The 11,577-nt window shown below is 49.3% G+C and overlaps 1 long non-coding RNA gene across 1 annotated transcript; it reads right to left on the bottom strand.

Annotated features, from left to right (window-relative positions):
- Positions 1-8,290: 8,290 nt before the first annotated feature.
- On the bottom strand, positions 8,291-9,868 carry LOC109315436. Its single transcript, XR_002102500.1, has 3 exons — positions 9,836-9,868; positions 9,684-9,765; positions 8,291-8,447 (listed from the first exon to the last, which is right to left on the bottom strand). It is a non-coding gene; the product is annotated as an uncharacterized LOC109315436 (long non-coding RNA).
- Between the last annotated feature and the right edge of the window lie 1,709 nt (positions 9,869-11,577).

Here is an 11,577-nt window from a genome sequence, read left to right as displayed (position 1 = left end):
CCAGCAGCTTGCATGCATCTCGAATGCTCACTGCTTTCAGCATGGGCGACGTGGAAGGTTGCTACCTCGTCCTTACCCGGTGCTGCCATTGCAAGAGCTTCAGGGAGGCCAGATTAATCCTCCCAGCTTTGCAGATAGGGCCACTGAGGCACAGAGATCACAGACAACGAGGGCTGGAAGGGAGCTCAGGAGGTCACATCTAGTCCAACCCCCCTGCTCCAAGCACAATCAGCCCCAACTCCATCATCCCAGCCAAGGCTTTGTCTTTAAAAACCTTCAAGGATGGAGAGTCTACCACCTCTCTAGGTAACCTGTTCCAGTATTTCACCGCCCTCCTAAAGAGAAAATTTTTCCTAATATCCAACCTCAGCCTGCCTTGCTGCAGCCTGAGCCCATTGCTCCTTGTCCTGTCGCCCGACCCCACTGAGAACAGCCCGGCTCTGTCCTCTTTGTGACGTGGATGTGAAGTGACTTGACCAAGAACACCCAGAAGAGCAGAGGCAGAGCTGGGAATCCCCCGGCCGTTTTCCCCAGCCCGGCTCTGGTGCAGCGCCTCCCTTGTGCATCACACTTCCAGGAGCCACCCTTAATACGGCTGGTTGTGTCTTCTTGCAGTGGAGTCAGAGTCACGGTGACATCACATTTGCCACGTCCCCGCAAAACCCTGCGCCAAAATAACTTGTTTTGTTTTTTTAAAGATAAAGAATCTTTTTCCCCCTTCCTGCCTTGCTGTTAGCACCAGTAATGTATGCAGGACATTCCCAGGGGAGTCAACTCTTGCAAACAGCTCGAAGCCACAGACAGAGGTAAAAAAAAAAAAACAAAAAAAAACCACGTCAGAATATATTTAGCAAGTGAAAATGTGAACCACAGAAAAACTGAGGGGGCTGGGCTGGGCTGGGCTCTGTGCAGAAGTGAGGAAAAGCCATTCTTCGGGTGGGAAATGATGGAAGGTGTAGCACCAGGGACCAGGTTGTTTAAGTGCAGGGATTCCTCTCACTTCCCCCTTGCAAATAAATTACCAGCAAAGCATGCACGTGGGGCGGCTCGCGTACTCGGCTCTCTCGCAGCCTTCTGGGAGACTCCTTTGAACATTTGCAACATGAGAGCACAGGCCCTGAGATTTGTTAGACAAGTCTGACTTTATTATTTTTTAAAAGAGCAATATTATCTTCCCTCCTTGCGCGGGAAGGGGAGGGGGGCGCGAGGGGAAAGCCACCGACACGGGGGGCTGGAGATGGGCTGCAGCGCCTCATGACTAAAGAAAAGAATTAAAATCTACAGCCAGGAATGTGCTCTCGCTTCATCACTGTGTTCTGTCCTCTAAATATTTCATTTCCGACTAATGCATGAGCCAAATGGAAAATTTCAAGCAAAACTGCGCTACTTAGAATGTGCTTAATTATTGATTCAGCTGGGGGAAAAAGAGAGAAAAAAAAAGACGAGGGAGGAAAATGTGCTGAGCTGCTTTTGTGCCTTCTCCCCCAAGCGCGCTGCTCGCTCCAGGCCCCGGAGCCCTGCCCCTGCAAGGGGGTGACGTTCTGTCCCTGTGTGTCTGCAGCGTGGCGCTGGGACGGCAAGCAGGTGCAAAAGCAGGATGGGAGGTTTCTGGCTGGCAGCGCATCCCCTTCCGGGGCCTGGAGTCCCACGGGCACCTGGATCCTAGGGGCTAAACTCATTGCTCCCCCCCGCCACAGCACGGGCCTGGACGCCTGCAGTGGGCTTGACCGACAGGGCTGCCAGGCTAGGTCGGAGGTTGCAGGGACCCTCCTAGACTCGGACGTCATCTGCCATCACACCCGGGCAGGGGCTCAGCACGAATGCCAAGTCCAGGGGCCAGATCTCCCTGGCTCCAAGGGTTTCCCTGTCCTAGCTAGCCATTCCTGCCGGTCCCACGCTGCACCACCGCGCCCATGCGGGAGGCCTGAGGATAAGAAGCTGTCTCCCACAGCTCAGGTCCGTGGAAAGCAAACTGGGCTGGCCTCCTCCGGACACTCCTGGGTCTACACTGGAGCTGCACCCGCCCGGCGTGGGCAGGAGGAGCCGTGGTCCCGGGAGTCTTCCCCCTGCCCAGCACGGCAGCTCTGCCGTTCGCTCTGACGCTGGACTCTGTGCCGGGAAGCGTCTCTCCACTCGCCTCCCAAGGGGACAGCGGGTAGCTAATGATGGAGCATCTGTTTGTCTCCCAGCGCTCCTGAGTCCTGCCGAGGCGCTTGGGGATTTGCTCAGCTCACCCCACTCTCCCTCTCTTAAGTAGTGTCACCAGCACAGCCTCCCCGCACGGCTCGGACACTTTCGGACGGGATTCCCCCTGCCAGGCTGAGCCTGCGGTGAGTGCAAGCAATCCGTTTCCATCGCCCCCCTGCAACGCAGAAATCCCGACTGCTTGCAGTTTGGGGGTTTTCCCAGTTTTGGTGAAAGGTCACCATTTCCCAAGGGAACTTAGAGCAAAACATTTCATTTTCTTGTCAGCTTTTTGTCCAAATTGCCTATGGAAAGGCCCCGTTTTCTGCCTGGTGCCACTCTTCTGCAAGAGGAGAGAGAGAGAGAAGACGGCTGGGGGTCTGTCGCATCCCTAGAGAGGTCCCATCAGCATCTGTTTTCATAAGAGCCAAAATAAAACACCTTCTGCTAATCCGAGGGGGAAACTGCAGCTTTCTCCACCATTTTATCGGACACAGCTCATCTCTGAGGAGCCCAGCACAAAGGGGAAGCCAGATACTTGCTGGGTTCATGCTAGCTGGGAAGTATAATCCCTCCTATTTTTGCCTTTCCTTTCTCCTTTGGCACGTGCCCAAATCACCTGGCTTGACCACAGTGCCAGATCCGGAGACTCTCCCAGGAGCAAAGCTAGGGCGGGGGTGTTTGTGCGTTGCTTACTTATGCGGCATGCATCCCCTCATTAACCGTTCAGGGAGCTTTTCCTGTAATGATCCTATTTGCGTGCGCTGTTCCCAGAGCGCCTCCTGCTCAAAACGGGCGATTTAGCCCTTTGAAGCTAAATAACGTGCTTGGGGAAAGAGCCGCGGGAGGGCGGAGCGCAGAGAGTACCGTGCCGTGTCGGTGGTCAGCGCCGCGGCCAGGCCCACGAGAGTCTGAAGTCCCAGGACAGGCAAATCCAGCTTCTGATTTTTCTCTTTGGACATTTTCTTTCCCCTTTCGGTTATAAAAGCATCCCGATGGGTGGGACTGGTGCGTCCCAGTGGTGCAGCATGGGGGAGCGACCCAGATGAAGCTCCCTCTCTCTGCCAAAAGACGTGGAGCTAGTTGAAGCTGAAGGACACACGATGTATCTGCGCCGGGGGCACAGTCTCGTCGAGTGACCCCCAGTCGAAGGCAGCAATGCACAGCTACAGCCCTGATACTGCCGCTGGTGCAGGGCAGCCTTTCGGTGCTGAGGGTAATGCATTCAAATCTTGCTTGTAAGCCACAGAGAGAGCTCCTGGCTTCACTGACATGGAGATTACTGCCCAGCGTGCTTTTGTACCAGCTTGAAAATGATGGAGATAGGAAAGAGAGCTGGGATTATCAATGGCCCAACTCACCAAGCTGCCCATGGATAAGTCAGAGCCCCTGAAATCCATCCCAGCCAAACCTGACCCCTCCTCTCCGGCTGAGTCGGGTGGGCTAATTGAATTTTGATGTCTATTTGTACACAAGTGCAAGCAGCTGGGAACATGAGAGCTTCCCACCGCGAAAAAGTGACTAACTAAACACACCTGTGTTGGTGGCATTAGCAGGAAAACAACTTTGGAAAGCAGAGGAAAGGAACAGAAAATAGGAAATCAATGGCAAGTTAAGACCAGGGAGAGCAATTAGGCCTTGGAGCGCTGCTGTTTACCGTGGCAGGAGTGAGTTTTTAAGTGTATATGAACTGGATTTATACACTTACACGAGGCCAAAATATCTCCCAGACAAAGCAGCTTAGCTACATTGCCATTTACAGAGAGAAAAAACCTCCAGCGACAGCACATTTGCAAAGGGGCTCGTGGGGGACAAGCTTCCTCTCCTGCTGCGGGGAATCAGAAGCAGCGTCGCTGAAGCCAGAGGAATCTGAGCAGAGGGAAAAATTGGCATCAGAGAAGAGGAGAAGCAAACCCAAGCAGGACCTCCGCGGGAGGAGGCCTTGAACGTGCTGGGAAGAGAGGGGGGCTGTTCTGGGGCTGCTTCGCTCCGCCCAGGGGGTGATGGCACCCACCTGGGCAGGGGAAAGCACCCCCCCCCCCGCACCTCTTTACTCCCCCGTGCAGGCACTTTGCAGCATGCAACAGGCTTCAAGAGAAACCTGGGGGCACTTGTGCAATGAGCGGCTCTGTGCTCAGGTTCTGCTCTCCTGGGTTTGCTGGGAAGGCCACAACTTTTGGGCCAGTGTTTTTCAGGTTTGGAGCAGTTTTAAGCTGAGAATGTTTGAGCAATTTTTGGTTTTCAGGGATTTTTTTGCGGGGTGGAAGGGGTGAAGTTTCTGCTGATCAGTTTGTCTAAAACAGTCCATTTTTATTGTCAGGAGACATCAGTTCCAGGCCATGACATGCCCAGCTCTGTGCCTTCATCAGCATCTCTCCCACGTCACCTCTTCTTTGACAAACCACTGACTTCTCCTTACCCAAAAATCCTCTGCTCGCCTAACCCCCTCCATGAAGCAGGGGTGTGTTAGGGCATTAGAGACCTCTTTAAGCACACCTTCTCCAACCTCACATTAGCCCACCTCTGGGTTTCTGAATTCATTCTCCATCGCTGTGTTTAGTCTCCAGACTCTAAGTGGGTGCTTGGGAACGGTACAGGGCTGAGCACATAATCATCCTCCAGCTAATCATCATAATTAATATTAACACCCCAGGATCTCAGAGTGAAGGAGCAGGAGAGCTGGAAGAGAAGCTACCCAGCCCATAATATCCTTGTGGCTTTGTGTTGTTTTTTTTTTTAAATGTTAAAATTCCCTGCTGTTCTCTGATTTTCCCATGTTTTATACCTATCTCAAGCTAAACGGCCTTTTTTACATCATTCTAATTAGAGTCCAATATAACTTAGCTGAATCTCTTAGTAGCTTTTACTGCTCTTTATGAGTTAGCCTAGGGAGTTAAAGTCCCCCAAGGAGACCTGGGAAAGGGGTTTCTGAGTTACGGAGAAGAGGATGCTTTTCCCTCTCCCCGAGCGGAGGGAAGAAGCCGGGGAAAGAGTCCTGCCTCATGAGCAGAGCAGAAGGAATTGGAGTCAATATGTCTGGGCTTTGTTTCTGGCTCTGAAAATGACCTTCTCTGTTATGCTGTCAACATTTTACCGCATAGATATGTTGTGTGGCTTAATGCAGATCCTTGCCCTATTTGACAGAGGCATAGCAGGGCTGTGCAATGAACACCCGGGCAAACGTTTCGGCCGGGGCGTGTGATTGCTTACAGCAAAGGAAAAGCATTGCTTCTCCCCCAGCGTGCGGACCAGGTTGCGCGGGGGGTTTCAGCACAGCTCGGAGGGCCCCGTGCCTCCGCCGTGCAGGGGCTCATTTTGAAGGATGCAATTTTGAAGGATGATTTAGCAACAATTGCTCTTCTTGGAGCATCTCCAAGAATAAGGAGCAGCGCCTGGAGCGTTCTGGGGAGAGGCAGAGGCCATCTAGCCTGGAAGCAGCACCAGGCTGCAGCATGCTGCCTGGCTCTATGCTCTGAAGCTGGGCTAATTAGCACAGTGTAGAAGCAATTAGCCTGGTGTCTTTGCTGAGGGGGCCTTGGCTACACGGCTTCCGTAGCATGTAGGAAGCCACATGCCATGTTGGCGGGCGGCACTGCCGGACAGGGCGAGCGTGCCCTAGACGTGACCAGAGAGGGGGGCTCGTGTTGGCTGGGCTCTGCATTGTGCACAAAGGAAGTGGTATAAGAGCTTCATCTGTCCACGGCCACAGATTCCTCTCGTGAGCTTGGATAAATCATTTCTCCTTGCCATGCCTGAGTTTTACATCTGCAAAGGGGAGAGGATAACTTGTCCTGACCATGTAGACTATAAACTCTTCAGGGCAGGGACCAACTCCCCCAGGCATACGTGCAGCACCTAGCACAAGGCAACTCAGCTTGGACCTCCGTGTACCACTGTCATGCGAATAAGAGCCACGAGATCCCCCCTAGGAAATGCCTTTTCTTTAACTGACAAACGCAGTGACATTTCTCTCAGTGAAAATTCATCAAACCCAAATCCAGATCTTCCCTTTGATTCATTATGCTCCGGTTTAACATGCCAATCGCACAGGGTTGTCTTTAATAGCATAATCAAGGACCTGATTGCGGGGTAGCAACCTCTGCACGGCAGGGCTCTGCTCGCCCAGGGATCACTTGTGTCCACCTCCCCGGCACAGCTAGCCGCCCAGGCCCCTCTGCTCACACAGAGCAGGAGATTGCTGGCTCCATTAACAAGCTGTTGGGTGAGCTCCGAACAAATCTTTTCCTCGCGTCCCCTGAAAATTAAGTGCTACAAGGAGGCTCTCGCAGTCCCACAGGTGCTGAAGAGAATCTAGTTTCTGGCACGTCTCCATTTCTGCCGGTGCATTCACCCATCCATCCCGTTTTTTATCCCGTCCCGACCTGCCTGCCCGCTGACCACCTTGATTTTTTCTCCTCTACCTGTCTAGTTTTCTCTCCTTATTTATCTACCCATTTATCTAATCTTTTATATTGCCTATTGGCAAGCAAGAAACAGTTCTCACTGTGAGTCTGCAGGGGGATCATAACAAAGGAATCTATAAAGAAGGCTCCTGTTTTTGAAAATTTGTATAAGCGATGGAAGGCGGAGGACACAGCGCTGTGTTTTCTGACTACCCAGATCTAAATATTTATAAGTGACTTTTGAGAATGCCTGACCTCCTTGAACCCCTTCTGATGAGCTGCCACTAGAAACAGCACAAGAGCAGGCAGGGCACTCGGTTAACATTACCTGTGCAGCCCACATCGGGCCTGGGCTGAGCTCTGAAGGATGCAAAGGGGAGAGCGCGCTGGTAATTGGGATGCTGAGTGAGTTCTGGTCTGCAACTGAAATGGGGGGACATCAAGCCTGCAGAGCTCGGTGCAGATTCAATTAGAAATTTCACTGAAATTTCAAATTATGGCCATTTTTTTTTAAGCGACAGAATTATGCCGTGTTACAGAGAAAGTGACAGGTAATTTGGGCCGCTAAAGATTTCTCGGACTCTATAGTTAATGGGGAGTTTAGCACCAATTCCTCTGTAATTTGCACTTCTGAGAAGCTGCGTTATTATAAAGTCAGAAATCTCCGGCACTTTCAACTCCGGGATCTGCCAGGCTTGCGATGACCAGGAATTGAGAAGGCCTGAGTCCAGAGGTCAACAATTTCAATATCTGAGGCTGTGTGGTTTCCAAAAACTGGCATTCCAATTGAAGAGTTGAAAATTGGAGGTGACATTCAGAAGTCTCTGAAAATTATAACCCTGACTTCCTCCTTGAAAAGCTTATCTGAATCCTAGCTTATCCTTTGATGAGGTTACTGAAAAAGCATTCTGCTCTGAGTACTTGAAAGATAACAGGCAATGCATGCGAGCCAGTACACTTCTCCCGAGGGGGAAAACACTATTGAATATAAGAAGCATGGGGCACTAATTAAACGGTCTGAATTATGCTGGACATCCTGATTTTGCTATAACCCTTTCCCATCCTTACGCACACACCCAGGTAAAGCATAAGCCAGTCTCTTGCCCTATGCTTCCCAGCTCCCTCCCAGCGCCAGCACAATATTCCCAGCCGTTTGACAGGCTTCCAAGGGTTAAATCTTTTCAGGTAGCAGAACCTATTTCTCAGATTTTCATAGAATATGTGGGTGTGCATAGAAAATCCCTAGAGCTTGCTTTAAGTAAGTAAATTAGTTACCCCAAGAAGTCAAGTTCCCCTTTTTTCCAGAGCAGAAATAAAAGGGAGGTGTGGGCTGCTTTCCCATAAAACAGCTTAAAAGAACAGGAAAGTTCGGTGCATAGAAAAACAGGGCTGAAAAGGCCCTCAACCCACACCCCGCTCAAGGCTGGGACATCCCTATATCAACAACCCCAGACAAACATTTGTGCAACCTGCATTTAAAGGCGCCCAGTGCCATAACCCCTCCAGGTAACCTGTTTCAGTGGCTAGCCACCCTCCTAGACAGTAAGTTCATCCTAATATCCAACTGAAATCTTCCTTGTTTCAGCTGAAGTCCCTTACTCCCTGTCCTGTCACCAGCAGGCACAGAGAGCAATTGATATTCATCCTCTCTATAACACCATGTTTTGTATTTGCAGGCCAGTGTCAAATCTCCCCTCCGTCTCCTCTTTTTTCCAGACCACAAAATCCCAATCTTTACATGCTGTGTTTTCAAAGCCTCGAATCACGCGTGTTGCTCTCCTCTGGACTCTTCCAACATCTTTCCAAAATCTTTCTTGGATCCTGTTGGGGCATTGCTCTTCAGGTGAGGGTTTACCGGTCCTGAATACAGGGGAAGAATCACTTCCTGCTCTGACTATGGCACTGTTAGTTTTATTTCCAATAATATTATTCCATTGACTCATATTCAGCTTGAGGTCTACTAAGACCAGCTCCTGCACTCTTTTCTGCAGTACTGCAGCCTTGCCACTCATTCCCCATTTTCCTTTTGTGCCTTGATTATTCAGTCCTAAGTGTAGTGTCTGGCACTTCCTAGGTATTGACAGAAGTTACACATAAACCGGCTGAAGTGATCAGAAACTGGTTTAAACCTGGAAGAGAACAGAAGTTCAGTTCATATAATCCTGTTCCAAAATGGCTGAACCTGGTTTCAGATAAACCTGGCTGAATGTAGTATCAGACTTAACAGATTTGCGTCAAACTGGTTTATGAAACTTCTGTCCCAGACCCCTTCCTGGTTCAAGTTATAGCACACTCCCCCAGCATCCCAGCATGCTTTCCAGCCCTGGGCTGGGCTGTGCTGTCTGCTCCAGAGAGCATGGCTGGTCCTAACCCTCCACTCCCCGGCTGGAGCAGTGAGGGCTGGCTGATGAGGAGGTGGGGGCACAAGCCCAGTTGGGGATGCAGCCCAGTCTGCACTGGGGGGACTGCCCACCCCCAGGCAAACCCCAGCTGGGGTCTGAGGCCAGGCATGGGGGTTAAACACCCCTTCCCCCACTCAAACTTACTGCTGGTTGCAACTGTGGACTACAAATCCCAGAGGCCCCTGGAAGCAGGAAGAGGAAGTGATGAGCAACCCTGCAGAGTCCTACTACCGTGAGCCTGGACGGCAAATCCCAGAGGCCTCAGGGGCAGCAGGAAGAGGAAGTGAATACACAGCCAGAGAGCCACACTCTAGTGTCCCCTGGCACCTGGCAGGGCCACTGCAGGCATGTGGCTGCATTTCCTGAATCAAAAGCAAATGTCTGTTCACTTCTGTTTCGATTTAATCTGTGCAGTTTAGACTAACTTGTGAAGACTGAATCGATTCAGCCTTGGGCTTTTTGCCTGTCTGTACTTCTGGGCGAGGTATCAGCTCTCCCAACCAGTTTGTCCTTATCTGCAAACGTTCTAAGTGTGAACTCAGTCCTGTCCTCCAAGTCATTAGGAAAGATAATGAACCCGGTAAATATATCAGACCCAGGAGATTCCCTCAGGGAACCTCACTTCTCCCAGTTCGATACTGAGCCACTGAGACTACTCTTTGAGAACAAGTATTCGAAGTAGTTGTTCACCCACCTGACGGCAGGTTCAGCTGGACCATATTTTCACAGCTTACACATATATGAGAATGTCTTGGGAGACCATGTCAAAAGCCTTGCTAAAAAAAAAGAAAGAAAAACCAAGGTATATTGCATCACTGCTCTCCTCCCATCCACAAAGCCTGTCACCTTGTCACGGAAGAAAATCAGGTTTGTTCGGCATGATCTGCTTTTGACAAATCCACATTGCCTGTTATTTATCACCATTTTATCCTCCAGGTGCTTAGAAATCAATTAGTATCATCCTATTCGGGAAAAACTGTAAGTATGTGTGTAAGTCCTGCTGATTACAATGGAATTGAAGCTCATGCTTACAGTTAAGCCAATGCTTGGGTGTGCTCCTGCTTGGCGTGTTAAGAAAAAGAGAAAAGTGAGATAAATAATTGGCTTCTTAAAAACAGGACTGAGAAACCATGGACTCAAGCATTTCCAAGATAACCTGATGGGAACGAGCTGCTGGAGGGGGCTTGGAAAGTAACCCAAACACAATAGCTGTGAAGGACAGTCCCGTGCCCCATTTCATAAACTGGAGTGATATCTGCAGCTCACGAACAACCAAGATGATGCATTAAGAAAAGTAAGATGCTACAGTGAAATCAGTTTTAATTATCAGTAGCCAAAGTGCTCCACTTGAGGCAGTAAAGGTTTTAAGACTCCAGAAGAAAATGGCTCTTGTAAAAGGCTAACAAGTCTCCTTTAATCACTTGGCTGCATCCCAGAATCCCACTTTCAGATGTAGCGCAGCTGCTGGGGAATCTTTCCCCGTAAACAGCAAAACAGCACAGTGCTAATTTGGCTACTCTAACTAGCAAAAGAGCAGTGGCAGGAAAGTGCTATTCCAGCAATTTACCTTTTTAATAATAGTAAATTATTCTCCACACAAAGCCACTTTTTAAACCTCTAATGTGCTCTCAAGTTGTAATGTACCATTTCTGCCTCACCTACAGGTCTCTGGGTTTTTTATGGGTTTTTAAGCAGGCACACTGTACTTCTTTTGTCATGCTCATTTCTCATGCAAAAGCCCCTAAATCCTTTCATTTAAAGCAAGCCTGAGTTATGCTGTTAATTTTCTTACATTTTGAATTCTCAAATAACTTTTTATGACAGTTTAATATGGGATATAAATAAGATGCCAACATGACCTCAATATGAGGTGTGAAAATTATTTGTCATTAAATGCAAAACAACTTAAAATTCAGGTATTACAGCAAAGCCCCCAAACGGGTCCATTTCTGTGAAATTTTTTTGGCGAGATAATTAGACAAGTACATTGTTCAAGTGCAAAGGGATTCATTTGCAAACAAAAGAGGCTTTGCTTCAGAAGCAGTTCGAAGTTTCATGGGACTCGCAGGTGAAAATGGTCATGTCACCAGTAGTTGCGAAAAAAAATAGAAATAAAAGGCAAAATGGGAGAGGTACAGAATAGCACACAAGGACAAAAATAAAGCTGGCATGAAATTACAGACAAACCGAAGGTGCAGTATTGCTAGAATACAATGCATGATGGAAAGGATTATAAGAGTAAATGCTTGAGGGGGGAAAAAAAAGATGTTGGCCCTAAATATAAAACATTATGTTTCAGAGTTTAAATATTTCCCCAGCTATTACGGATTTCATGAGGGTCAAATTATGCCACACCTGTGTACTAGAGCAGCTCATGCTGGACCTGGTCTCTTCTGGGAAGTCTTACATCTCCAAGTTGCTGATATAACCATGGAAAGGCTTACGTCTCGGTGGGGGGGGCGTTAATTTTATCTTAAAATTTAATCTTTTTGTGAAATAACATGGGCCCTGATTCTGCACTGCTCCGAGGAACTTTCTGAATTCCCTTGTAGTACGGCCCCGCTCGGGAATGACTGATGCTGGGGCAG

The sequence above is a fragment of the Crocodylus porosus genome, unplaced genomic scaffold, assembly GCF_001723895.1.
Source record: "Crocodylus porosus isolate Cpor-Errol unplaced genomic scaffold, CroPor_comp1, whole genome shotgun sequence".
Taxonomy (NCBI): domain Eukaryota; kingdom Metazoa; phylum Chordata; order Crocodylia; family Crocodylidae; genus Crocodylus; species Crocodylus porosus.
Note: the sequence above shows the minus strand (reverse complement) of the source record. Positions and strands in the feature narration are given on the sequence as shown.